Source organism: Pungitius pungitius, chromosome 20 (genome assembly GCF_949316345.1).
Source record: "Pungitius pungitius chromosome 20, fPunPun2.1, whole genome shotgun sequence".
Taxonomy (NCBI): Eukaryota; Metazoa; Chordata; class Actinopteri; order Perciformes; family Gasterosteidae; genus Pungitius; species Pungitius pungitius.
The window spans coordinates 14059758-14086958 of record NC_084919.1 but is presented as its reverse complement, the minus strand read 5'-3'; positions in this window follow the sequence as shown (position 1 = coordinate 14086958).

Genomic DNA, 27201 nt, shown 5'->3' with positions numbered 1-27201 from the left:
TGCAAAGGCCCGCGACCCACTACAAACGGGTTTCTCAACTGGTGGGTCGGGACCCACCAGTTGAGAAACACTGCTCTAGGACCAATTTCCCTTAAGTTCAAGTTATTGCTTGTTTTCTTTCCCATGGCTTGATCAAAAGTCAAAGTCAATTTAATTCAAAGGAATCAAGACTTAGTCAGTCGTGAGGTCTGGTGCTCTTTTTGTCCTACCACACTGGTGCACTCAGGTGATGAGGACTGAAGAAGTAGCTGTCCTCTCCTTAGCAACAGGAAACATCTCGGTCCAACTTCTCAGTGTAAGGAGATGATCGGGTTCAGTGGTGGCTCGCCATCTCCCTTGTCAGGGAGAATTCAATGTCCAGAAGGTATTCAGTGGATCTCAAAAACCTAGCCTGTATAAAACAAGGTTATTACTATCATGACATTTGACTCTTTAAACCAGTGGTCCCCAAACTAAGGCCCGCGGGCCGGCTACGGCCCGCCTCCACATTTGGCCCGGCCCCCTCAACAATACCAGAGGGGCATTATGATTTTTTTTTCAGTCTGGCCACGCAAATCCTAGACTAGCCCCTGTGAAGTAGAACGGAATAATGGAGAAAAGGTTGATTGCTGTGGGATTTTATTGAGCCACTAAACAGAACACGAAAAAACCAACGGATCATCAGGTCTGCAGAGAACCATCAGCGTCAGAGACTGTTGACTAGACGGTTGTCTATTTATCTAATACATGTTTCCTTTTCTAAATTTGTATTGCCTATATCCTTTGTTTTTGTATGTACCGTGTTTTTTCTAACAGAGAGCATATATAACTTGAGTCAAATTCAATGCATGCACAGCAAATAAAGAGGATTTTCATCTGATCTGATTCTTATTTTGGCAGGGTTTAATCAATTAAGCCATTTAATCAAGCTAACTTGCTAGCTAAAGCACGTTAAATAATATTTAAGCAATAGTTTTAATTTCAGATGGATGAACTTTCATTTGCTAGCTAAAAATAAGAAACCTGCTTATCCTGTATGATATCAATATATTGTTTTTTCAAATTTTTTAGATACTCACATAGAACTCACATACTGTTTAGATTATGCGCTTGAGCGGGACAGAAAAAGCTAAGTGGTTTAGATGTTGCCGTGCTGTTCAGATTAAGGTCTTTTTTCATATAAAGATCAAGAAGAAAGTTTGAGCATCAAGGCTTCTGGATGTCTACTTCATCTATTAAATGTCAGGCTCTTTATCTTTGCAGCTCAAATCAGAATAAAGTGGCAGACAGAAAGAGAAGGAGTTAGACTTGAGTCCAAGTGACTTTGGCTCTTTGAGACAGGGTAGGCATCCTTGAGGCTGACGTCGATGCGGAGAACTAATCTACCCATGGCTGCGATTCCAAACCAAGGTGAGCCCTGTGACATTTTCAGCTGATTAGGAATTTCACCAGCCTTAGCCCTTTGTGTCGTGTCAACCGCTCTGACATTGCATTACGCCGCTTCATTATCATGCAGTCACATCTAATAAGGGCACCGTCTTCTGAACCTCTTTAGAGCACAGTGGCCTGAGAGGAGGAGTAAGAAGACAAATCAGGGCTGTAACTGCTTGATAAGCGCAGCTGGGCTTTTGGCCAAGAACAAATTACATTACTGTCACATTATGTCACTGGTATGCATGAATTAGGAAGTGACTGGGTAACTATCAGCCCTCCCTGGCTAACTTACTCTGAAAACCTTAATTCTTGTTATTTAGTTGTCACCAGGAAGGATAGGCGGACCATTTCACAGACTCTCTTCTTACTTTTTGTCCCATTTGCATGCGGGACAATCGGACACTTTCAATCCTTAACTGATGGAATTTAAGAATTGCATTTGGAGAGTAATGTGGTTAGTCCATGAGATTTTGCCATTTCGACATTGCGAGACGGTGAAAGGGTTCTACAGAGCGAGTGACATCCTCAGCCAACACTGGAGCAGATATGCATTTTTATTCAGGTCGAATGTCATCCTCTAAGAATAGAGCTTGTGTGGTTCAAAAATAAAAGGTCACCGTGTCCCCTGGACGCACCAAGGAAAAGGCCATAGACATCTGGGAGTGTGAGAGCTCTTGTGTGGTCAGAATTTCCTGAGAAGTAGAGCCATGTGTCATGCTTAGACTGACATCTCGTCCAAACAGATTAATAGTAAGATATGTCCATATCGTCACCTTGGAAAGGGAGTGGAAGAGTGGAGACGAGCAGAGCGACCCTCGGGGAATGAGCTGTCTCTCCCCGTCTCATTGTGTGGGCTCTCATGTCTGCAGTTCTTGGCGGCTGATGTGGACTTTTTAGCTGGACAAACAATCACTCTGTATACTTCAGAGTTCACAAATGTCGCATCCTGCAGGACAATGTGTGTGCAAGATTTGAAATTGGCTCAGCTGAGCAATGGGACCATGTGGCGAGAAAGGACAGAACAATGTCATGAGTGCAAAAAATGAATTTGATTCATCTATATTTGTCTAATTGTTTCTTTCCTGAGTGATGAAGCCAATGCATGACACAATGGGAAGGCCAAGATGGCAGACATGTGTTTAGTTTACAACACACTTTTCTCTTTTGGAAAAAGTATAACATGATCAGCTGGCTGTCTTTGTACAATGAATAAGAATGAGGATATATGCTGGCTGGGATATTTTAGGGATGTAACAATCATAAACTGTGTAAGACGTAGATATAGTGATGGTGACGTCATCAATTGGTTTCTGAAACAGTTTTGAAGCCTTTACCTCACCATCTCAGACTACAGACGCCGGCGTGCGTTTTTTGTTGTAATAGTTACCATAATTAGGATTTAGAGGAGTTACATTCAGACGCAGTATGCTCCTCTCATGGCAGCAACCTTTCAATCGCCAATTACCGTAAGTATTATAATGTTCAGTCATCATGTTTGACATGTAGACTGAACATTTAACATTTGTATTTTGATTTAACACTTATGTAAAACATTTAACATTTACATTTTACATGTATTTAAAACTTTGTGTTACCTACCATATAGAACCCCCATATTACAATGTAGCCATTCCATATCCACGTCATGTCATCTCCGTCCTTGCTGCCTCTCTGCGTCTCTCGCTGCTCTGTTGTAAGAGAGCCTTCTATTCTTAGCTGACTCCCCCGCAGGTGAATTATGGATGAGATGGGAAAGCTCACACTGATATTTGGCTCATCAAGTATCAAGCTAAAATGCCACTTAGTGTGATATGACTCGCCGGGGCGGAGAGCTGTCTTCATCACCTCTCTCTAAGAAGCACAGCAGGGAGAGAGGGCGGCTGAATGGGCGAGATACGAGGCTGTCATCGAGGGTGACGGACAAAACAGGCGTGGTCGTCTGGGGGGCAGGCATTGGGGCGGAACACTGTTTGGCCATAGATAATAAGCACTGCCTCGCATTCTCTTAATGCAGCACGTTGAATTTCCTCGCTTCAGGGAATGTGAGGCCTGCCACTGTGGCATGTGACTCAACCAGGTATTGTGCAAAAAACAGCAAATCACAGTTAGAGATTGTGCATGTAGAACAGTTAGAGGGAGATGTTTATGCATTTGATGCCCTTTGGCATGTATGAAATATCATGCAGCCACATGTATGTCACTTTCACAAGGTTACACACTTACAGTATATCAATAATTTTTATGGGCTCCTCCGACAACCTTGAAACGTGATAAGATTAAAAAAAAGGTGGGTCTTCAAACAGTTTTACACCCTTGTCTGTGTTGAATCCATCAATTTCAATACACGGTTGACGTTAGAAGGTCCATGCTTCAACGTGTATCTGCTATTTATTTACAGTGCTTTAAGCTGTCAGCGGCACTGACAGCTTAAAGCACTGCAGACCAGCACACAGTTTGCAGAAAAAAAGTCCCCTCCATGAATTACAGTCAACCAGGAATGTTCACGTACATGTGTATGTTTGTGCGTTTATTTTAGTACATATTTGTGTGAAATCATTTAAATAAGCACAAATTCTGAGGAAAATGTTTGGTGAGGTTGCATGGTTTGACGAAATTTGATCGAGGTGTTTCTTAGATTCAGGGCTCTCAGGAATCAGGAATCAGGAAACGTTTATTGCCATAATATGTTGTACATACATGGAAATTGTCTTGGCAAGAATGGATGAACAGCATGTTACAGTGATTTTGAATTACAAAATTGGAATTAGTTTAACCTTGACTTGAATCGATTTCCGCAAGGTGTTCCTGAGATAACGCAAACATGAGAATGGAACAAACCGAAAATGGCCAAAACAAGTTGAAACACAACAACGTATAAGTCATAAATGCATAAAAATGAGCTGAATCTGACTGCTATTCAGAGGTAGAGAAGAAGCCAATGATTCACTTGCCTGTTGTGCATCATTCTAGTTTCTGAATTTTTGTTTGCATGGTCTAACACAAGTGTACTTACACCCACCTAAAGGATTATTAGGAACACCTGTTCAATTTCTCATTAATGCAATTATCCAATCAACCAATCACATTGCATTTGCTTCGATGCATTTAGGGGTGTTCTCCTGAACTCCAAACTGAATGTCAGAATGAGAAAGAAAGGTGATTTAAGCAATTTTGAGCGTGGCATGGTTGAGTATTTTACACATCTGTTACTGGGATTTTTACAAACAACCATTTCTAGGATTTACAAAGATTGGTGCGAAAAGGGAAAAACATCCAGTATGCGGCAGTCCTTTGAGAGAAAATCCCTTGTTGATGCTAGAGGTCAGAGGAGAAAGGGCCGACTGATTCAAGCTGATAGAGGAGCTACTTTGACTGAAATAAACACTCGTTACAACCAAGGTATGCAGCAAAGAATTTGTGAAGCCACAACACGCAAAACCTTGAGGCGGATGGGCTACAACAGCAGAAGACCCCACCGGGTACCACTCATCTCCACTACAAATAGGAAAAAGAGGCTATAATTTGCAAGAGCTCACCAAAATTGGACAGTTGAAGACTGGAAAAAGGTTGCCTGGTCTGATGAGTCTCGATTTCTGCTGAGACATTCAGATGGTAGAGTCAGAATTTGGCCTAAACAGAATGAGAACATGGATCCATCAGGCCTTGTTATCACTGTGCAGGCTGGTGCTGGTGGTGTAATGCTGTGAGGGATGTTTTCTTGGCACACTTTAGGCCCCTTAGTGCCAATTGGGCATCGTTTAAATGCCACGTCCTACCTGAGCATTATTTCTGACCATGTCCATCCCTTTATGGCCACCATGTACCCATCCTGTGATGGCTACTTCCAGCAGGATAATGCACCATGTCACAAAGCTTGAATCCTTTCAAATTGGCTTCTTGAACATGACAATGAGTTCACTGTACTAAAATGCCCCCCACAGTCACCAGATCTCAAACCAATAGAGCATCTTTGGGATGTGATGGAATGGGAGCTTCGTGCCCTGGATGTGCATCCCACAAATCTCCATCAACTTTAAGATACTATCCTATCAATGGGCCAACATTTCTAAAGAATGCTTTCAACACCTTGTTGAATCAATGCCAAGTAGAATTAAGGCAGTTCTGAAGGCGAAAGGGGGACAAACACAGTATTAGTATGTTGTTCCTAGTAATCCTTCAGGTGAGTGTATGTCATAGAGTAAGTAACGAGCCACAGCTCTCATGGGATGTTCATCTGCTGCTAGTGTTCTATAGGAAGATCATTTTTTAATCTAGTTCCACCCTTTCTGCTTCAACTTTAAGCATTTTGCTTGTGTGCTCTTTACATCACAGTGATGGAATTCTCCCAGGGTACTACAGAATGAAAAAACAGTTATTTCACTGGTCATTTCCATTTTTACCAAAGAAAGAAAAAATATAAAGATATTCAAAAAGCAGATTTTTTTATTAGATCCCAATGAGAACAAAATAGAAGATGAGTCTTCTTCGCTTGACTTCCATTATTCACTAACGGCACGTAAATTACAAATAAAAAATTTGCATTTTGAGTTTAAATAAATTGATATCAGTTGTTGTGATACATTGCCTTTATTTGATAGTGTTTTGTCACATTGTAATTTATAGGAGGAACATCTTTTATGCCCACCGTCCACCGTTCTCCATTTCTCCGACACTACTTGAATGTTAAGTTTGTCCCCGAACAAATATAACAGACAGTGACACCCTGTGTGAGTAGCCGCATAACAAGTGAGATAAAAATTGAACAAAGTCGGGCTCTTAATGTCACCAAAGACAGAACACATAAAGGAGATTATTGGGAGTGTGAGCTTAGAGTCGTTGTACTCCAGAACAAGACATTTATACTTATATCATGAAAACCTTTCAGTGGCTTGGCCAGCTCTGTGCAAATACGACTGCATATGGGCAAATTTAATTACCTCTCGAGGGATTACCTTTCCAGTGATTGGCATTTTCAAAGCCTCCTGGATGCCAGACACATGAGAACCGGTGCAGGCGTGGCCCCCAACTCTCACAGCGAACTGTCTCGCTGAGCGGGGCTCGTTGAAGCGCTTCCAGGATGCCCGTTTAAGGAAATTTGCTCAACCATGAAGACTAAATGACCCAAAGTATAAAAGCTGTACATTTGAAACATGCACTTGGCTCTGTTCCAGCAGAAAGGAAAAATGACTCCTGGATTATGTATAGAAAAGCACAAGACTGTAATGTTATTGACATTGGGTCTGCAATGTGTCTTTATTGGCGCTGGAATTTCCTTTTGCTCCGGGCCTTTGCAAAATCCCCCCCTTTTCCTCTGGAAAGAATTGGATTTGCGGATGCTCCACAGGGGCGGTAGGATCACTGTCAGACGCGACAGTCTGTAAGTTGCTGTTTGTTTTCACAGCTTCTTTTCATCGTTGATGACGCTACGACATGACAGATACCAGGGAGAACATTACTCTATCGTGCCCTTCAGAGATGTCCCTTGGAAATAAGTGTTTGTAAGACACGCAGAAAAACAAAACTCTGCTGTGTTTTTCATGTTTCCACCATGGTACACGTTTTGTGTTTCTCCTCCTGAAATAAAACACATTCATACTGGTAACTAGCGGCACTCACCCTGGTAGTACCAGAGTGCATTGGGACCACTTATTCATTCATCTTACAACCTGATGAGACTTAACCTCTAAAAAACTAATCATATGAACACACAAAGGATTTAAATACATCTGAGTGGGTCAAATGTATTCTAACCAGCGAGCTTTATAAATGTATCTACAGCCAAAATAACTCTTGTCCTTTACATCCGGGTTATTTGGGAGCTCTCATTAGCAAATGACTTTCACACAGGCCAGCACACGTGCCTGGTCTCCACTGTACAACACAAAATCCACAGAATTAATGTCCTGGAAAATACAGTTGTAAACCCCCCCCCCACCCCACCCCTTCATCCGCTCAGATCAGTACAATTAACCAGCAGGAGAGAACACTGTGTGTCAATCTACTACCGCCCACGGCTCCACGATGGGAATCTGTCCTGTGAGGCTGTGTTTAGGAGCTGCACACTGAGTCTCGATGTCTCTTTGGTGCAACTTCAAGATTACTCAAAAGTCCTGGCTCACAAACAAAGGCACCGAAAAAGAGCAGAAACACAGGCCGCTCTATTTTTTCCGGCTTGTAAATGGTGCTTTAAGTTTGTTTCATAGTCATCCCAAAGCTGCAAACTTTCTGCAGTACCAGGCAGTGTATCAGCCTTATCATAGGTGATACCATCTGGCGTGCCAAGACCTGTGATGGAATGACTGCTGATAGCATATTGCCACATGGCAGGCAGAGTCATTAAAGCTGTCCCAGGAGATTCAGCGGTAACAGCTATGCTGCACACTTCCTCTCCCACTGCAAACTCAAATGTGCCTCGTGGGGTCTTCTAAACAAAAATAAGTTTTGTTCTATTGTATATTTCAGGCTGTTTCTATAATATGTAACAAACTTTTTACTGATGCAGCTAGTCCATATGGAACCAATGTTTATGTCTGAATTGTTAAAAAAAAATACAAGTTCGTGATTTGCATTATACTAGAATAGAAAGATAAAAAGCATTAAACTGAATTGCCGCGGTGGCTGCTTAATTGGTTCTTAGCAGTGTGACGTGTCCTTCACCGATTCGTCAAACTACTATCACGTGACTGTGTACATCATGGGGTAAAACTGCTGCCTGTATTTAGAAGTGTGTTCACAGCTTGTCACTGTTCAGCACTGTTGAATGACTGGAACACGTTTTTGTCAACGTCTACGAAGCAGCAATAGAATGGTACGGGATGTTCAGGGTCCAGGACCGGAGGCTCTATACGAGGGACTGACAGAACGGAACATCATTGGTACCATCTACTGAGCATCAGGGATAGAGACAAGGGAAGCCTGTTAAGGGATATCAAGAGACTAACCCACCACAGCTATGGCATTAATGTTATGTAAATATACATACATCTGTATGTATAACGTATATTTTTGGTGAGGGTTATTGTGTAGCAAAATCCAACACAAAAACAAACAAAAAACAAAACTCAACTGTGCTGGATAGACCGATAATCATCATCATCAGCAATCACACATGAAACGAAAACAGTTGACAGGGGATAGTGAGTTTACACATGATTCAAGGTGCAGCCTGTGTCCAAGCATAATTGTGGGATTACGTCTTTTGTATTTCCAAATCTGTGCAGGTTAGCGACAGGCTTCATTTGCATCCCTTTGTCCTGAGAGAGATGAAGCGGGGTTTTCCTGCTGCCTGTTGATGTCATATCCCTGTAGAGGATAAACTGAGAGTGTTTCCTGTTGATGTTAGGATGTCAACCCCCATCTGTTTGTGCACTCACTGAAAGACAGACATACAAGAAAAAAGAAAAAGAACCAACCTCCTCCAGCAGGACACATCCTGACCACGCAACCCTTACTGGCCGCACCGTCATCCTGCCCCCCCCCCCCCCCACACACACACACAATGATACACACACAATGTCATCTGCATGTCCACCTCTACAGCTCCCAGTGCACTGTCCATGCTTTCCAGCCGTGGGATAGAACTCAAAATAAAATCATGGAGCCATACATAATGTACACAGTGAGCATGTTCCACTGTGAGTGAATCATTCTGTGTATGGCTTGAAATAGTCATGAATCCTAAACATCTGCATTTGTATTTCAGTGCTTTTACACATGCTATTTAGAACAGCATTCAGTATTCATGCTTTGAGACTGAAGCCGTGCAAAGGCAGTTGCTATTACAGCAGGCATGTACCCTGGTATAGTAGAGCAATAAAATACCTGAACGAGATTAAAGGTAATGAGAACCAAGGCTACTTTCCCTAAACAAGCAGAGAGACATGTAGAGTGGAGAGAAAATGCTCCCAATATACATGTCAGGTGTGCACTCAAGGTTTAAAACCTGAAGGAAATGGTGAATAAACGGCTTGACGACTCCATCATTTACGACAACAGAGAAGAGTGTGCTCCAAATCAAGTGCAGTTGATGATCATCCCGACGCTCTCTGATTGATTCGGCGGGAGGCCGTCACATGAAAGCACATAAAGCCACGAAGGAGACTGCTTCCTGCTGCTGCAGTTTGAATTGTCCTCCATGGTTTGTCTGTGGATTGGTGGCACAGCGCTGAGGAAACGGAGCTGTGTGCACAGATGGGAGGGCACACAAAAACCCTGCGTGTCAGTGTGTTTGTGAGCGCAGCCGTCTCTTTGCACTTGCATTCGTCACGGTCTGTATTTAGATTTGGAAGGTCATCCATGCAAGTGCCTAATTTGTGTGTGTCTGTGTGGAAGAGCCCAGCTTGACTCCGAATGTTGACACTGGCTCGGCTACAGTGTGAATACTCAGCTGTGTTGACAGTTTAGAGTCCCATCCCATGGTCAAGAATGGATATCAATAATTCAAAGGGATCTCGATCTCGGCCGCCTCTGAAGCCATCACCCATTGGCCCAGGATGAGCTGATAATGCTGCTGCAAGAGAGGCCGCCAAACTGTCATATGGTGCTAAAAGGCACCCCTTAGGATTCCGCTATCAGCTCGGCTGGACTGAAAGGAATACATTGCTTTGACATAAAAAAGACTAAATGTGCCCTCTTCGGTCCCGGCCTAGATATGCATGAATCATAGAAAGCTCAATTTCTATTCAGAAGACTAATCTTATTTGATTGAACTATGATCAACCTGGATCAGATTGGATGCTGTTTGTGCAGCTTAGAGAGCACCAATTCACCTGCTGTGGTTTTAAACATTCCCTTTTTTTCCAGTCTAAGGTAATGTACAGCGACAAACGACAAGCTCTGTGTGAAAATGGCTTTTGCCTGGGTTTTCACGCTCTGATCCCTGTAGCGAGGCCATATGATGTCAAATCTAACTCACACTGCTCGTACCCGCTTTTACCCTGCTGGCACTTGAACTACCCTAATCTATCCAGATTGGACCTGATAGCAGCTATCATGTGACATCAGGCTGAAGCAAAGACACATCACATATGAAGCAAAGACACATCACATATGTTATCAGGTTGACAGCGTATTGTCTTTTGACAGCTGAGGGGGTGCAAGAAAAGACATTAAAAGAAATAAATAGCAGGGTTTATCATCCTAGATATCTTTCTTATAATTTGCCAATTTTACATCCCATCATGATAACATTTTACTTGACATCTCTACTGAAGAGAAATTGGTCTTCTACAAAGCTTGTTGTAGCAGTTGTAAATAAGAGCATGGTGTATTTATTGATATAAAACATACAGAAACACCGATTTATTTCACAAGTAAGAACTAAAGTATGACTCTAGTAGTGTATTTTTGTTTGTAAACCCTAGAAGCCAAAAGTCCCATCCCAATAAAAGGACCAAAAATTTCAACCCAACGAGGCACCCATTTTTTGTTCAGCAAGATAATCTACACATTTGAAGAATACTTGATAATGTTTTTTGCAATGTAAGTTATAACAATAGGTAAGAAAAAAACAACACTAGCTCCACCAGGAGATTCTGCTTCGAAGTCTTGTTTAGCCGCTGATTGCCTTTTTTGAGACAGCTTCAAAACTTAATCTGTTTACTGACTTTTACCAAAATGTTAAAATCTCTTTAGGTTGTGTTAAACATAGACCTTATTTCTGACATCTAACTCAAAACACATTGGAGAGACGAGGCACACAGAAGGGCAAATAAGCTGACTCATTTTCCGTGTTGTAGGACTCTATCCGGCATCACTCCTTACTCTACTCATCACTCTGCCCTTATACAATGCAGATCTGTGACAGCAAATGTTCAGCCAGTACATTTGATCCCTGTTGTAATATTTTCACTTAATTAGTAAAAACTGTTTACAATTCAGGGGATCATCAGTTATAACATCCCAAGGGCTGGTGTTACATCTATAGAGAAATAAATTATTGGTTGAATTGGTTAAGCTGCATCATGGCTTAACAAGGGTTAAGTTTACAGGTCAACAGAACTCGACCCTTACTGTTGTTTCTCAGGGATGTTGTATGGAAACTATTTGAACCGTTTTACTCAGGGGTCTTCAACTAAAATGTGAAAATTCCAGAAGCAAAGATCATAATGTGACAAGTTAGTTAGTGATTAAATAGAGGAATAGAGTTGTATCAACATCTGGACGTAATCAATGCACCAACAAATCAAATAAATTCAGTACGATTCTAAAACTCCTTTGACAATATTTCAATCCGGAGAGACTTGTGAAGTCTGAACACTGCTTTATTATAACATGCATAAATATATTGCAATGTGTTTGTGGCTTGGACTCCATCCTGCCATAGGATAGAACAGGGGCCGGGATGCTGAGCCGAGCTAAATCCCCCCCTTTGGGAGTCTAGACACTGGTGATGGTGGTAGATGGTGATAAGTTGCTCCAATTTCCTGATGTGCCAGGTTCTGCTGTAGATCGGAGGTGTCAGGGGTGGTGGCGGGTCGCCTTTGGTGCGTGCTAAATGAATACCTGAATGCATCAGGGCTGTTCTCCTCCTCACGTGCTCATTGAGCCTCATGATGATGTCGTTTCAACGGGTTCTGAGCACATGAGACACTGGTTTAGTGCTGCAGTGGGAAGTGTGACCAGAAACCAGTCCGTCCATTATGGATTAAATGCTCTACTTCCGCAGTCCATTTGTTCCTCGTTTTTTATACATTTTAAAATGTATTTTCTTCCTTTTTATTTCTAATTTGCCGCTACCTCTCTCATTTGTCCGCAGTATGGGAACGATTGGTCGAGTGGTATCATGTGGGATGATTAAACTCAATGCTATCGGCCTGTGCTTTAAGCCACTATCGTAAAGACGAGTAAAGCTGCTTAAAAGCGTGCTGTCTAAATCACAACCGTCTTTTTGTCCGGGTCCGGATGGAGCGGCCTCTGGGTCCGGATCCGGACCCCGGGCAGCGACTTAGTGACCTCTGGTGTACCTCTTTCCAACCTCTTTAGAAAGATGAACATATGTTCTGGAGGCAATTAGGAACATTCATCAATGTGGTGAATCAGAGTGACAAGCTGACTTTGGTTACACTAATACTGTCGGAAGGGATTCTTAGAGCTCCACATTGTGTTAGTCGTGGAATGCTGACAGTTTTCTAATTCTTGGGAGGATAAATGTCATAAGCCATGGTTTTGGTTTTTGGACACAGGCACATGTGAAATATTCTGCATCAGCTGTTGACAAGCTAATGATCTGAAAAACTGAAAAAAAAACCTGACACCGTCTGAATTGATCCTAGATTTGGACGGTCTCCAGTTAAAAAAAGACATTATTCTTAAATATTTACCCCTGAGTGCCACACAGAAATAAATTTCAACCAGGTACGTGTGGGCAACCACACTTGACATGCAGTCTGGATCTCGCTGTGTTATCACCGCACTTCCATTTCTTCGGTTTGCACAAATCTCATATTAAGCTGCGATATGTCTTTGGGGTTTGGCCTCTTCAGCGCGAAGGAGATGAGAGTCAGCCTGTTAAATATTAATGCGGGGCCAGATGCCCGACTGGCCGCTGGCATTTATCTTAACCCGCTCCAGCAGGTGTGAGCTCAGCAGGTCCCATTGGCACCCAGGAGGAGCACTCAACCTCTGGATCATTTAGAGGCGTTAAAGGATTATATTTGAGACTGGACCAATACACCCGAGGGGATGGAGGAAAGGGCTGGGAGAGAGGGAGGAGAGGGAGAAATGATTGTGTCCTCTCAGCAAGTAGGGGGAGGTGTGGTGTGTGAGGGAGATGGATGGGGTGTCTTGTGTGCCTGGGCAAACACTCCCCGCTGTTTGCTTCCCTCTTCCTATTTTTCTCCCAAGGGCAAACAGAGAGTAGAGGGAGCTGCAGCTGTCTGAGTGTGTGTGTGCGGGTGGGTGAGGTTGACCTGCGTGGCCTCTACACAAGTACGAGGGAATCACCACCAATAAACCGCCCTCCCGGGGCCCTTGCCCACTGGCCCCCATCATTACTCCCTCGAGATCCCCAGGCAGCGCCGCGGCCCCCTGCCACCAGCCTCACATTAGCCGTAATGAGGACACCGCAGCGAGGAAAGAAGAGCCAAGGAAGGCGACACATGCTGGCTTTGAAAACACGACAGTTCTCAGCACTCTTCCCATTCCCCTGTCATACCTCCACTATTTCCTACCCAAGTGTGTCTGTTTTTCAACCACAAGACCACACAGCGGCGCAGGCTCCACCACTCCCTCCACCATGTTGCTTTAATATTGGTTGCCAGGTCATAAAGGAAATAAAGGAAAGATGTCAAGGATGCAAGAGCAATTCCATCCAGAGAAACTATATCACCAGACAACTATCTTAAGAGGTGATCTGGGCCTAATCAAACAACATCTGTATTGTCTGAGTTAAACATCAGAAAGTTGTGGAAAATCCAGTATTTCAAGTGGGCCAGACCAATAAAATCATAGGCGATGGTCAGGCCGATGGGGGACGCGGATGTGGCGGGGTCTGTCAGAAGCGATGGGAAGCATCACAAACGGAATTGATCGCTAATTAGGATTAGTTTCTGTTAGCTCCCGCGGTCGACCATGCATGCATGGTGACCCAACAGGATTTTTTTTTCCAATGGCAGTTAAGCGAGTTGATTGGCTTCATCTTGCTTGTTCGATAAATATGATAAAGTTTCTGTGCTATGATGCACTCTAAATCCTGAAGGAGAATCCTCAAATAAACGATTCATTCCCTAGGTTTCTTTAGGGACAGAAATTTACATTTTGTTGTGAAAATAAGATGAATAACATAAGGCTCTTTTAATAACTTGGTTCATTTAATAAAAGAACAAGGTTATATAAGAAATGTAAACATAACTGTTTACCAATCTGGCGCTATAAAGAAACAAAAACAAAACAAACTAATTGGACCTTTAAAATTACCTTTTTACATGCCATGGTAAACATTTATAATAGAAAGACTAACATCTAGAATCTTATTATTAAGAAGTTCATACTACAAATACGAAGTAAATACTACCGAGGTCTTACGGACAATTGAACAGTTGCGGCTGATGCGTAGAGGGCAATGAGCGAGAAAAAATACATCGAACAAATAGTCAATTTTTGTGCTTTTGAAACGTGCATTATGTACCCGGAAACATTTGTAAATTAAGATATGCACGTCCTCTCCGCTTGTTTTAGCTGGGCTCAGGCCGTGTCCCAAAGGGGCGGGTCTAAGAAGCAGTTAGCCAATCACTGATAAAGTTAATGACTGATATTATAATCTTAGCGTCCTAAAATAGATTGAGATTTGGGCTTGCCCTTTGCCGTTCTGCGCTGCGCTAAATTGTTTGAATGAGATGTCCTTATCATGTAATAAATGTTAAATATTAAGAAATAATGCATGTTTGATACCCTTTTTTGCATTGAATTACACCGGGATGTTTACTGAAACAGTTTACTGAAGCCCTACCAAAGAAAAAATCCACCAGCCGCCATTGCAATTTAATCTAATAATGGGATAAATGCAGTACTAAGGCTATCATTGTGGACAACCACTTATCCTTTGATATTTAAATTGTACCTGTTTTATGAATACATTTGATAAGAACTGAAAATTCAGATAGAAATGGGAAATATTGACCATGGTACCTTTACAGTTTAAGAAAGTGTTCGAGCGTATGTACAGACCGATTCTGAGTTTTTATTGCCCCTTTGACTGAACAAGTGTGGAGCTCAGAATGGAGCTACCTATGACCAGTTGGCTTCTCTGCGGGTGTGTCGCTGAGTGGGGAGAAGTGGTTTGAAATGTGAATTGGTTGGTGGTGAATCCATGTGCTTTGACTTCCGGTTACATTGGACCAAATCCCCATTGGGCCGACAGGGTTTTGGGCCAGTCCAACACCGGCCCACCTCCATCACCTTCTGGCCCTCCCTCTAGCATCGGCGTGTTGACAACATTCTCTGCTTCACAGCATCATTAAATTTAATGGTTAAATCTGACTGATGTTTATACTACTCCTTGCGATCTGTATTCACACTCATGGTTTCCATCTTCTTTACTCATTTCATCTCTGTCAGTCTAGCTTTGTTTTAGGTGTCCCTAAATGATACTAAAAGTCCCAGAAGGCACTGCCACAGCTCCTCGCAACAAATCTTCTGGAGAAGGAGGCAGGGCGTGCCAAGTGCACGCTCACAGTGAGGTGTTCAGAATTTTCATATTTATGGTAGTTTTTAATTTTGGCTCTCTGTGATTGAGTTTGACTCCACTGTTCTAGTCTACTCAACACTTTCCTCACCTGCTTGCAGACGAAGCCGTTTTCAAGTGCGAGACAACAGCAAAACATAAATCCTAGTAAAAATGTCAGGGGAAAAAAAGATGGCTGCCCGCCCCTGCTTTGGACAGTCACCCAGCCTCCCTCCTCTGGGATTCCCGGGGGAGGGATAGCAAAAGCTACATCTGGGTTGCTAGAACCAGTCTACGGGGATGGGCTGGATAACTACACTATCTACAGTACAGTATATACACTACGGTATCTCTCTCCTCGTGGTATAGAGCGTTGTTGTCGAAAAGTAGCTTATGAGCCGAAAAGGTGCAGGCACCACTGGTCTAGATACTGCACCACTGTGATATGCAGCACCTAAGTGACGTACCCAATATGATATGGCAGCTTGGCAGGGCACACGAGAACTTATAACAAGTCAGGCTGCAAGGTCCCGCTCTCTTTTTTTAGAGAAGAACAATCATTTTTTGATTTGTGTGTTTGCAACTAAGACAGTATCCTTGGCAATGTTTGGAGTGTATATTTCATACAGAGATAGGTGAGCTACAGAGGGAGGCCAATGAAAACAGAAAGTTTACATTGGATCTTATCTATCTATGTAAAATGGCAATGGAAACGATTGTTCTCTTCCTTTGCACCAAATAAAAAAGAACTATGTTGCCAAAAGCATGAGTATTGAGAAGTATTGAGATGCAATGGCATTCATTTTTGATAAGTCTTTTGATTGATCAGAAGCTATCTCTTGAACCGTAATGCTGCGAAGGCTCCCCAACGTGTAAAACTACGGCAGAACCATGTAAAAAGACCATTACTGCAACAATATATAAGCCATCTGAAACAATATAACACTGTGTATTTAAAACAAGCTGATCATCCAAAAATATTTAAATTATCTTGATAATCCACCAACCAGTTAATATGATACTTGAAAATGGACATTTGTGTACAACTCAGTTTTCCATAGGAATTCAAGGTAATACTGTCTTTTTCTCACATATGCAGTAAACAAAAGGAGGAAACAACAATTACTCAGTAATTGGTTGGGGAAAATCTCCCAAGGTTGTAAAATAATGAAAAAAACTGGAGTCAAACTTTCTTGCTATTTTGTGGTTCTCAAAATTGCTGTGCTTGTGTGAGTTATATATTTATTACAGGTGTGGAAATTGATGCATTGTGATTTAGACGTAAAGGATTCTGCATCAATGCAGAAACTTTTGTGTCTCCTCTCCTCCAATCTTTCAGGCTTGTGTGTGCAGTGCAGAGAGACAGCACTCGGCAGTCTGCTAAGTTGTTGATCTTGCTGTCAATATTGGCTTTTCTGTTTCGATAATATTGTCTTTAGCAAAAGTGAGCAGACACTCGGAAGTCGGAAGATACAATGATACCACACTGTGACAAGACTAATATTAGATTAGATTCAACTTCATTTTATATATATTGTCATTGCACAGAGTACAGGTACTGAAACAACGAAATGCAGACTCAAGGTACTTCAATTGCTCCACTTGGGGTAAGGACAAGTGGTCCCTACCCTGAAGAGGCAATCCATTTTCCTACTGAGAACCATGGCCTCCGATTTGGAGGTTCTGATCCTCATTCCAACTTCTTCACACTCAGCTGAAAAACGCTGCAGTGTTCAGTGCTCTGACCCTGCTCACCACTAGATGATGATCAGTTGCCAGCTCTTACCCGAGGGTCCAAATCATGCAACCTCAGATTAGACAATACTATTACAAAATCGATCATCGGCCTAGGGTGCTGTGGTGCCATGTGCAATAATGAAAATCCTTAGTGATCATTATGGGCAATCTGTGACTGGCACAGAAGTCCAATAACAAATGACCGCTTGGGTTCAGATCAAGTATGCCGTTCCTCCCAATCCTGCCTCTTCAGTTATCTCCATTGTTGCCCACATGTGCATTGAAGTCTCCCAGTCGGACTGTGGAGTGCACTACTGGAGACCCAAGCAAACCCAAACTGCTGTTTGCTCCAAATGCTCAGACAACAGTAAGAGTTTCCCCCCCATAACCCGAAGGCATAGGTAGGCAACTCTTTTTTCACCGGGGGTAAACGCCAACAGTTTCGCTACACCCGCCTGTCGCCTCACACTCTGGCCCACTCCAATAGCTGTTACGGCCCTGTGTTCCACAGCAGGGCCTTGTAAGTGTGTATGTGCATGTTTTGTTGAGGTTGTTTGTGTGTGTGTGCATCTCCCTTTCTTCTCAAATTGACCCGCCCCTGATTGGCTGAAGACCTCACGATCGTTAGTGGCTGCACCTAGCTGGAGCTCAAAAGGCCAGTCTTCAGGCCCCAGGCTCTCGCTCCACATTGGTTACACTTTATGGTTAGACATTTGTTTTGCCTTGTGGGTGGTTCGACTGATCTGTGGGTGTTTTAGTTTTTTTTGGTGTGTGTTTTCTTTATTGTTGCATCCATTTGGGCTAACTACCATGTTCTTCTTTTCCCTTTTCGTCCCAGGGGGAAGGGAGCCGTTGTGGCTAGGCTAGAGGCCCATGGGCATACATCACCCACAGTGAGTCTCTGTCTAGGAACACTAGGTTAGAACTGGGCAGACCACCACCTGTATTTTTTGGTTAGCGTGCCAAAGCTACAGCACTGTATAGGAACTAGCGTGTCTATTTTTGTTTCATTGCTTTGGTTCTGCCCAGCCCTTCTCCCTGCAATCCGTGTGATTATAGAAAAATAAAATAATCTATACACGGTAACCAACTCTTGTGTCCTACTTGCACCACGACCCCCATGCCCCATTATTGATACAGTTGGGTCTTGAGCAGCGATGTGTCAGCGGTCCCCTCCCTTCTAGGGAGCTAGAACATAACAATAGTATACATTCTATCCAGGAGTACGGTTCAAGAGCCAAGGCTGTGCGTAAAGGTAAGCCTCACCAGTTCTAACTGATTGCTCTCCACCCCCCCCAAACAAGCTCTGGCTCCTTACCCCCCAAAGAGGTGATTTTCAACGTCCCCTGAACCAGCATCTGTTGCTGATGTCTGGTCCGTCTAGGCCCACCACTGTCACTGGCACCGTTGTAGCAGCGCATCATACATTCTTTTATAGTAGTAATCACAATACTTGTCATCAAAGTAAAAGGGAAATCTATTATTTTAAACAGCAAATCGGAGATGACTGCATCACTGTATTCATTTTAATGTTGGAAATGAAGACACAATTTTTACACCAAATAGACACTTGCAAATGGAAACCTGAATATAGACACATTTTTCGGTGAACATTAACTGTGTATGAAATGTCTAGGGATTAAGACTTAAAAAACATAATTCATACATTTGTTTACTCTTAATGAATGATTATGTGTGGCTCTTTGATGCTGCTTCCAAGCCAAAAATAACCTGTCACTCAAAATATGAGGGCCAATTTGTTATGTCGTGCTTTTAGAAGATATGAAAGACATCACTAGCTGCTAAAGTGCACATATTAAAAACATATCAAACTGTATGCAAGGTGTTACAGAGTCAGAAAACACAAAACATACATACAGTTAGACAACATTTAGTGAGACTAAAGCTAGCTTACTAGTGAAGGAAAACGTCTCTTTACTTGTCTCTTTTGGTGCACTCTTGAAATGAACTACGCAGGTAACAGAGTTATTTATACACAAGAACCTTGTGTTTAATTAACATACAGTTGCAAAACACCTGGCAAAAGAGAAATACAGGCTTCGGAGGGTATTAATATGTTGTGTCCTCTGTCTGTATGAAAGACAGAACTAACATTTTGGAAATAATAAAAGCTCATTCCCTGTGATTTCGCCCATCCTTCTTGATGTAATGAATTCACTGAGGAAATAATACACACCATGAAATAGCGGGCATTTCGCCCGTTTACAATGAAAAGTCTCTGAAAACTAAAGAAACATGTTAGAGGGCAAAGCTCTAGTAAGTGAAGCTAGTATGTAGTAAGTATGGAAACGTCTGCTAGCTGCCAAACTAATCCAAGCAGTAGACACTGCCACATTCAGGAAGTGGTTAGGGTCGGTTAAGGTGGACCCAAGAGCAGACATGGAGACAGTAGAGTTGGTTTGCGGGAGAAGAGGGAGTGGGGCATGTCCGGTGGAGTTGGAGAGGGAATGCAGGAAGGTCGTGTGAGCGGCGCTGGTTGAATTACGGCAAGGGAGTCCCTAGGAACGGGAAGGAGAAGGTATATATATGATCCGCAATGTTTAGAAAGTCAGAAAAAAATGTATCAGGTACGACATAGAGCGGCCGAGATTCAAATACGACTGAGCAGGCGAAATAATCTGGCGATGACTGGATAGGAAACTAGGGCTCTTAAGCAGTGTTGATTGCCAGCAGGTGTGGAGATGCTTCCAGTGACAAAGGCTGCAACCAGTTACACACACAAGCTGTAGCTGTCTCTCAGTCAGTAGGTCCTACAACTTGTATTTGAATTTGTTTATTTATTTGAGCAGTACACATGGTGCTCAAAAACAACCGCATAGGCTGAACCGAGCAGTCTTGTTCTTTGTGTATTTGTTAAAAATGTATGTCTGATCATTGATGTTCATAAGAACAATACATGGACCCAGGGGGTTTCAGGTGAGAGTCTGGGTCAGGGGCTGTATGAAGTCGGAGAAGTTAGTGTAATAACTAAGAGCAGTTCATTCTAGCGTCTTATTTGAATATCATCGGTTACCAACGTCACGTAACGTAAGCCATTTCATGAACTAAGATGTGATTTGTATTTGTAGATTTTCAAGTGAATTCTATTACTTTACCTTACATTTAAAAGTGAACTCTTCCCCGCTGTCGGATCACCCGCCTCAGTCCTGAATAAATTACTACGTCCATGTAACGTTAGCCCGCAGTGGGCTAACAGTTGTTACACACACCTGGATGTGTCCACGTTAGCTACGCATCAATGACAAATTTAAATAAATCCTTGGTTCTCTCTGACGGAGGTACTATGACGGAGGTACTATTGTCGACACGAGTCACCTTTGGAGGATTGGCACGCTACAGGGAACTTACCTGTGCCAGAACCAGATCTGCAGGAGGTACTGTGTGTACCTTACACATGGCACAATAAGAAATGCAATTTGACGTGAGGTATTCATTCATTCGCTATATCACTCCAACCTAAATGAAGATATTAATATTAGATTGTCTAAACTCTATATTATGTGAAAAAATGAGGCAATTGCTATAATCATAATGAATGTGTTTGGTCTCAGATGCTGCAGGCAGAACTTGATGAGGAACCTGAGTGCTCATCCACAGCCATGAAGGTCCTGCTGCAGTAGATTCCTCTTCTCAACGTGCATGTCCTTCAACAGGCTTCGTTTTTGGATGACATTTCCAATTGACATATTGATGCACATCTCATGTGTTGATTCTGTATGCACTTTTAAATAATCACAAATAAAGCACAGTAAATAGATAGTTTTGTGTTTATTTTTCTCACTCGCGTTGTAATAAGGTGGCATAAAAAGCTGTAGTATAAAATTATTTTGGAACATTTTGTTTGTTTTACTAAAGAATAGAAAAACAACACATATCACAGAACCACGCTCTTGCCAACATATTTATATTTAGTGTCATACGCAATACTAACAAATAATTATTTCTCAGTTCATATATCTTTATTTAAAACTTTATTTTTGCTTGCAATGCAAGAAATTTGCTCTCAAACATTTTTGTTTGTTTGCATAATAAAGACACAAATCTACCTTCATACAAATTCCAATGTGTTTGACAAATCCAAAAGTGGCAGTGGCGCATGGCGCATGGAGTAGCAAGGTGCGCTGGGAACCGCAAAGTAGGCGGCTCGAATCCTGCATGTCTCAGTGTCCCTGAGCAAGACACCTGACCCCTATTTGCTCCCCAGGCAAAATGTAAATCATAGGTCAAAATGCAATGTAAGTTGCTTTGTATAAACGCGTCAGCTAAATGTAATTTAATGTAAAATAGGTTGTCAACTATCTATATCAGCCTCGTTGGTAAAAAGTCAGAAAAACATGCATTTACATTGAAATAGTTCTTGCCTGACCAAATTACATTGTATGTAAATGCCCACAGTCTTTTTTACTTGCTGCAGGTTTATAAAACTCTAACAACAAAGTTTAATTCCGCTTGTGTGAGTGCTTTGCGGTTACAATTGATACACAACTCATGGTGCTATGAGTGGCTGCAACCATTTTTTTAAATGACCGGATCAATTAGTAGTGTGACCACAGACCACGGCAAGACCCGGACATTTTATAGGGGGACATTCTGCAGTAAAGGACTTATTGAGACAAAGTATTACCTCAACATTATAATATAAACTACCTTACCATGTCCATCAGTGGCGGCTGGTGAATTTTATTGTAGGGGGGGCTAAATAAAGATTTTTTTTCACATACAAACGAAGCATTCTGGTGCATTCTGACTAAATAATAAAGACAAAATAGAACATCTTTCAAAGGCAAATGGGGCCAAGGAAAAAGTTTTAACTTAATTTTTTTGCCTTGTAGAATTTAGAAAGATGAAGTGCAAATACATCAATAGAAATTGGGAATTATAAACAAGTTAACATTCTAACAAGTTAACAGAATGTAATTCTAAGTAGCTATTTGATCGAAAATATCCCCATCCCCCTCGCACTCTTTGCTCAGTTACGTATGACGCAAGCGCGTAAGTGCGAGCTCCATATCCTCATTGAAAAGGCATTGAAGGCTCGATTTTCTAAAAAAAAACATTTTAACATGAGAGTCAACGGGTGAATCCTTGGGCAATTTTCCACGTCAATGAATTCGCCCCAAGAGAGGCGGGACTCGCGGCGGGCGCGAGCGACCATTTGAAACGTGACCTGAATCTGACGAATCTGATTGGACAACGACTCTTTCTCCCAGTTGGTGGGGCGTTGCCCAAATCGCCCCTATACACCATCCGCCCCTGATCATCACACTTAAACAATAAAAAAATGCATACATCTAATATACTTTGATGATTAAAAAGGGTATTTAAATAAACCTAACACAAAACAAAACCAAGCAACACAAATCCATGATTAGAACTAATCGTCTTTCTAACCTGGTCATTGCAGAACCCATTCTGACCGCTCATCGGGGGATCAAAAGCGACCTTTTTCACTCAACACAGTGATTTTAGCTATGGTCAATATTAAATGTTGACTAGTGTGGCTCCAAAGGAAAATCAGAGTAAACAAGAAATACAGTTGTATTGAAAGGCAACAAAAGAAGCAACGACCTCAAGTTGTGTTGAAAAAAATGACTCTTTTGATCAGGACGTCCTTTTGGCATTTTACGTTCTTGCCAGACTGATATGGTGATGGTAACTGTAAGTGTCCTTTGGAAATACCCATGAGGTTTCTTTTAAGCCCAAAGGCCTCTATTGTGGGAGCCTACCTTTTCTCCTAGTGAATGGGGGAGCGGGTGAAGGTCATGACTACTGGGAGGAATTGTATGAAAACATTTAGCAGCTCCGTGTGTGAGTGTGAGTGAATTACCGGTCATGCCTGGAGCAGCAGATGGCCATTCTGTATGACTGATGGCCTTGTGAAACATAAAGGTGTTGTGTCAATAAACGATGTTCCACCCTATCCATCAATTGCCACTGACAGCAACATGTGCACATTTGTATCCGTTACACTTTGTGCATTCACACATAGGAGTACATGAGGCTGCACAAACAGCCCTTCACAGCCTTTCATAGTACCTGTACAGTAAATATACAGGAACACCCACACAGTCAATCCAAGGACAGCCACACGCAGCACACACTCCTACTGTATGCCATTGTTTGCTATGGTTTTAGCAACAAAACAAAGTTCTTTTCTATTTGAGGGAGAGCAGTGAAACAACGACGTTCCGTACGTGTCCGCTAAACTGTGGTGTGTTGTTTTTTTCTTCCGTTTTCTAAATCTCTTGCTCCACACTGGTACGCCTGGCGCCCTTGAATTCTGAACAGCTAATTGGCTGAATAGGACATAACTTCAAGCAGTGATACAAATAAATGTCTTAAAGATTGTAAAACCGTCCATCCAAGCTCTCTTCTTCACTGATGAAGGAGCAATATCAGTTAGATTCATGTTTTATAGGGAGAGAGTTCTCCGAGATCACAGAGACCCGATATGACATCACGATAACGTCCTGTACGAGCGCCATCGATGCTGAAGACAAGAAATCATGTATTTACAAGAAGAACTTCTGGAGCCGTCGCTTAATAAACTTTTCAATGTTCCATTTTTCACTGCTTTAAGTGATTAGACTGTGATGGACGTACAGAATGGACAACATCAAATATGTACAATACGTGCAATTCATCCAACAGAAATGATTCAAATACACATAATATCTCGGATATGCGACTTAGTTGAAGCACGCATGAGGAATAGGGCCATGGTCTATGTTAACGTCAGGATGAGAGAAAAAATCGTTTTCAATATGTTGCTACATCCTTTGCAGAGAAACATACCATATTGCTACATACATCTTTAAAATATAGTTTTTATTACGTTTTTACTGCTCAGTCTTTGATTTGCAGTAATTACTTTCAGTCAGTATTTTCCCTAGGTTTCCAGGGATGGGAGGGGACGCGGTGGGAAACTGAAAGTGGTGTACTTTATTGTGGACATACATCCTACTCTCACAAAGGCTAGCCTACTTTATACAATTAACTTGGTATTAAAATGAACATGGCTTCAGTTAACCAAGTAATCCATATACTAAGTGATACGTTAAAAAAACAACACAATGTTTTATGTTCACGTTTCTGGCACACAATGTTCCCAACGAGCTGCATCCAGGGTCCAGCTGAGCTGGGCTTGCACAGTCTTCTTCTCAACTCCATGTAAGTTGTCTTATATATCCTTTTGCATATTGGTTGGTTCAAACCATCCTGGTACGAGGTGTGGGGGAGCCTGGTGTTTTTAGGATAATTAAATTGAATAGCCTAAAGAATTTAAAATTAAATTAATCAACACAAAAATTGTGTTATTAAATAACCCTTTTTAAAGGATTTACGAATGGATGCTAATGTTAAAAAAAAGTATTCACAGAGGTAAGACTCTCCACCTCATGTGCAGCGACGTGATCAGCGCATAACCTTCCTCTGCCTCTTCCTGAGTGTAGCTTCTCAGTTCTGGGTCAGCTGAAAACGGAAGAAAGACACACACTGGACATTGAGCAAGACATTAGAGTAGCCTTGTCAAGTAGAACTCAGGAGCAAAAAAGCATCCCAAGTTCCCCCATAATTCATTCTTGTTACATAATTTGAGTCTTGGGTCTTTATTCAAATTGGACTTTTATTTCATGTCTGTGCATAAAATGTGTGTTGTATCGTTTCCTTAAGCAATATTTTCGTGTAGCCTGATTGAAATGATGAGGTTGTCCACTAAGATAAATTTATTTTTAATGTGGGTACTTGTTTTCCCCCAACTGCACTGCTGGAGCGTAGCGTTAATCTGTCAAATTTGAAGGCACTTAAGACAGTTTACAACAAACAAAACAATTGCTTTTTACTCAATGAGAATTGTAGTCTGCCATAAATGACAAGAACAGGACTATAATCGAAAGCTACATACAACAGCATTGTGTAGGGCGCTTACAGCTCTGTGTGCTCTAAGGTAGGAGTGGACAGAGAGTGCGCAACTACTACCCCTAACCCCTTCCCACCCTCCCCCCGTCGATCGGCCGGTCTGCAGAAGTGAGGCCTTTATTTCCTCCTCAGTTAACACTATTAACTGTGTTTTTAAGGAAGGTGGTAACATAGCAAAGACAACGGAGAGGCTACCAAAAGTAGAAAGTCTTGTTATATAGTCACACTAACTCAAAGACTCCATTGTCTTTTCTGCCCATTACTGAGAATCACATTTACATACTTTAACACAGGCACATGGAAATGGGTGGAAAATTATTAAGCGAATCACAAAAAATGCTTGGACAGATTCTGGAGAGAGGGTAAATCTATTGGGCCCCAAAGATGTTCTACATTTCATCTTAGGCACAACAACAGCAGGCTTTAGTTTCATAATGACTTCTGTGCACATTCCTAGTATGTGGAACTGTCATTTGCAGTTAAAAAAAACAGAAAACTCGATATATGTTATTTCTATCTCTGTCCCTTCAGATTAAATCATTCTCCCGTTGGTGTGCCGATTCTCTCTGAACTACACATCTACCTCCAAATGTCATGCACATCCCCACGAGGGATGTCATACATCCTCGGTCTGAAAATAATACAGGTAGGGGAGCATTGGTCCGACCGTAGTGGCCATCCTCAGACCGTTGATAAAGGCCGCACAATGCTGTTGGCTTCAACCTGAATGTTTTCAGTGTGATCCCAGTGGAGATTAAAGCCAGCGGATTTTTTAGACAAAACCGCAGCAGCTCACATATCATTAAACAACTTGGAGTTATGTTTTTAGGAAAGCTAAATCCATTTTATGTTTATGTTATGGTGTCATTGCCTTCCGCATTTTCTGGAGCTTTGCTCGCCGTGTTGTAGCTGCTCGCACAGCACCCACAAAGACGGCTCTCTCAGCCGGAGCAGACGGGCAATAATGTTCCCCGCCATTATTACTAACAGCGTTACTTCCATTACACCCCCATTCATCACAATCCCTCCTGACTATCCACATCACCAGACATATTGATCATGTCTGATATCACAATGTTTCCGTCCGTAATCGTCATTCTTTGTGATGAAGGGTTCACCTGAGGGCTCTATGTTGATTTTTGAGTGTTTTCACATTTACTCCGGCCACCTCCAATTTTCAGCAAGAAAAACCTAATGGCTCATAATACCATAACAAAGGTGCAAGTATGTGTGATGCATCTGTTGCACTAATGGTTTGCAGTTTGCAGAGCATTTACAGTTCCACAGTGGTTTCTGCCAATTTTCTGTAGCCAGTGTATCAACAATGCATGATGGATATGGATGTTTATCAACTATAAATGCCATCACTTAAACAGTTCAAATGAATAGTAAATGTAAGACAAGTGGAATAGCTGGTGCGTCTTAAAAGGCCACTCCACCACTAGTTAGATTAGGGCATTTTTTCTACCTTCAGGGCTTATCCCCTTCACTAGCCTCGGCCAGCAAAACACAGCCACTTGGCTTGGTTCTTCAGTTGTTGTAGCATTTAACAGCCGACTAATAGACATGAACACAATGCATCGCAGCTATGACATCATCACACTCTAAATAGCGAGGATTCCAGAGTAACTGTGGGAAGTCTCAATGGGAAGGCTGCTAACTCCCTTGTATGGGACAGGAGAACTCAGCTTTCACTGGTTGGTGATGATAATGATGAATTTAACCTGCTTGTGCATTGGGTATTGTTACAGCTGGGTGGCTTGTTGTGCAGTCCCAATATTGTGGTTTAGGGTAACTGCTATAGGGAACTGCTATGTGAAGTTCCATTTAATCGCAAACTTTGTACTATTTGTCTATTCGTCTATTTGTACTTATACTTTATAACAGCTTTTTAATAATTTCTTTACACATGCTCAGCTGCATTACATGATGTTCGTTCTCCCCCAAGTCTC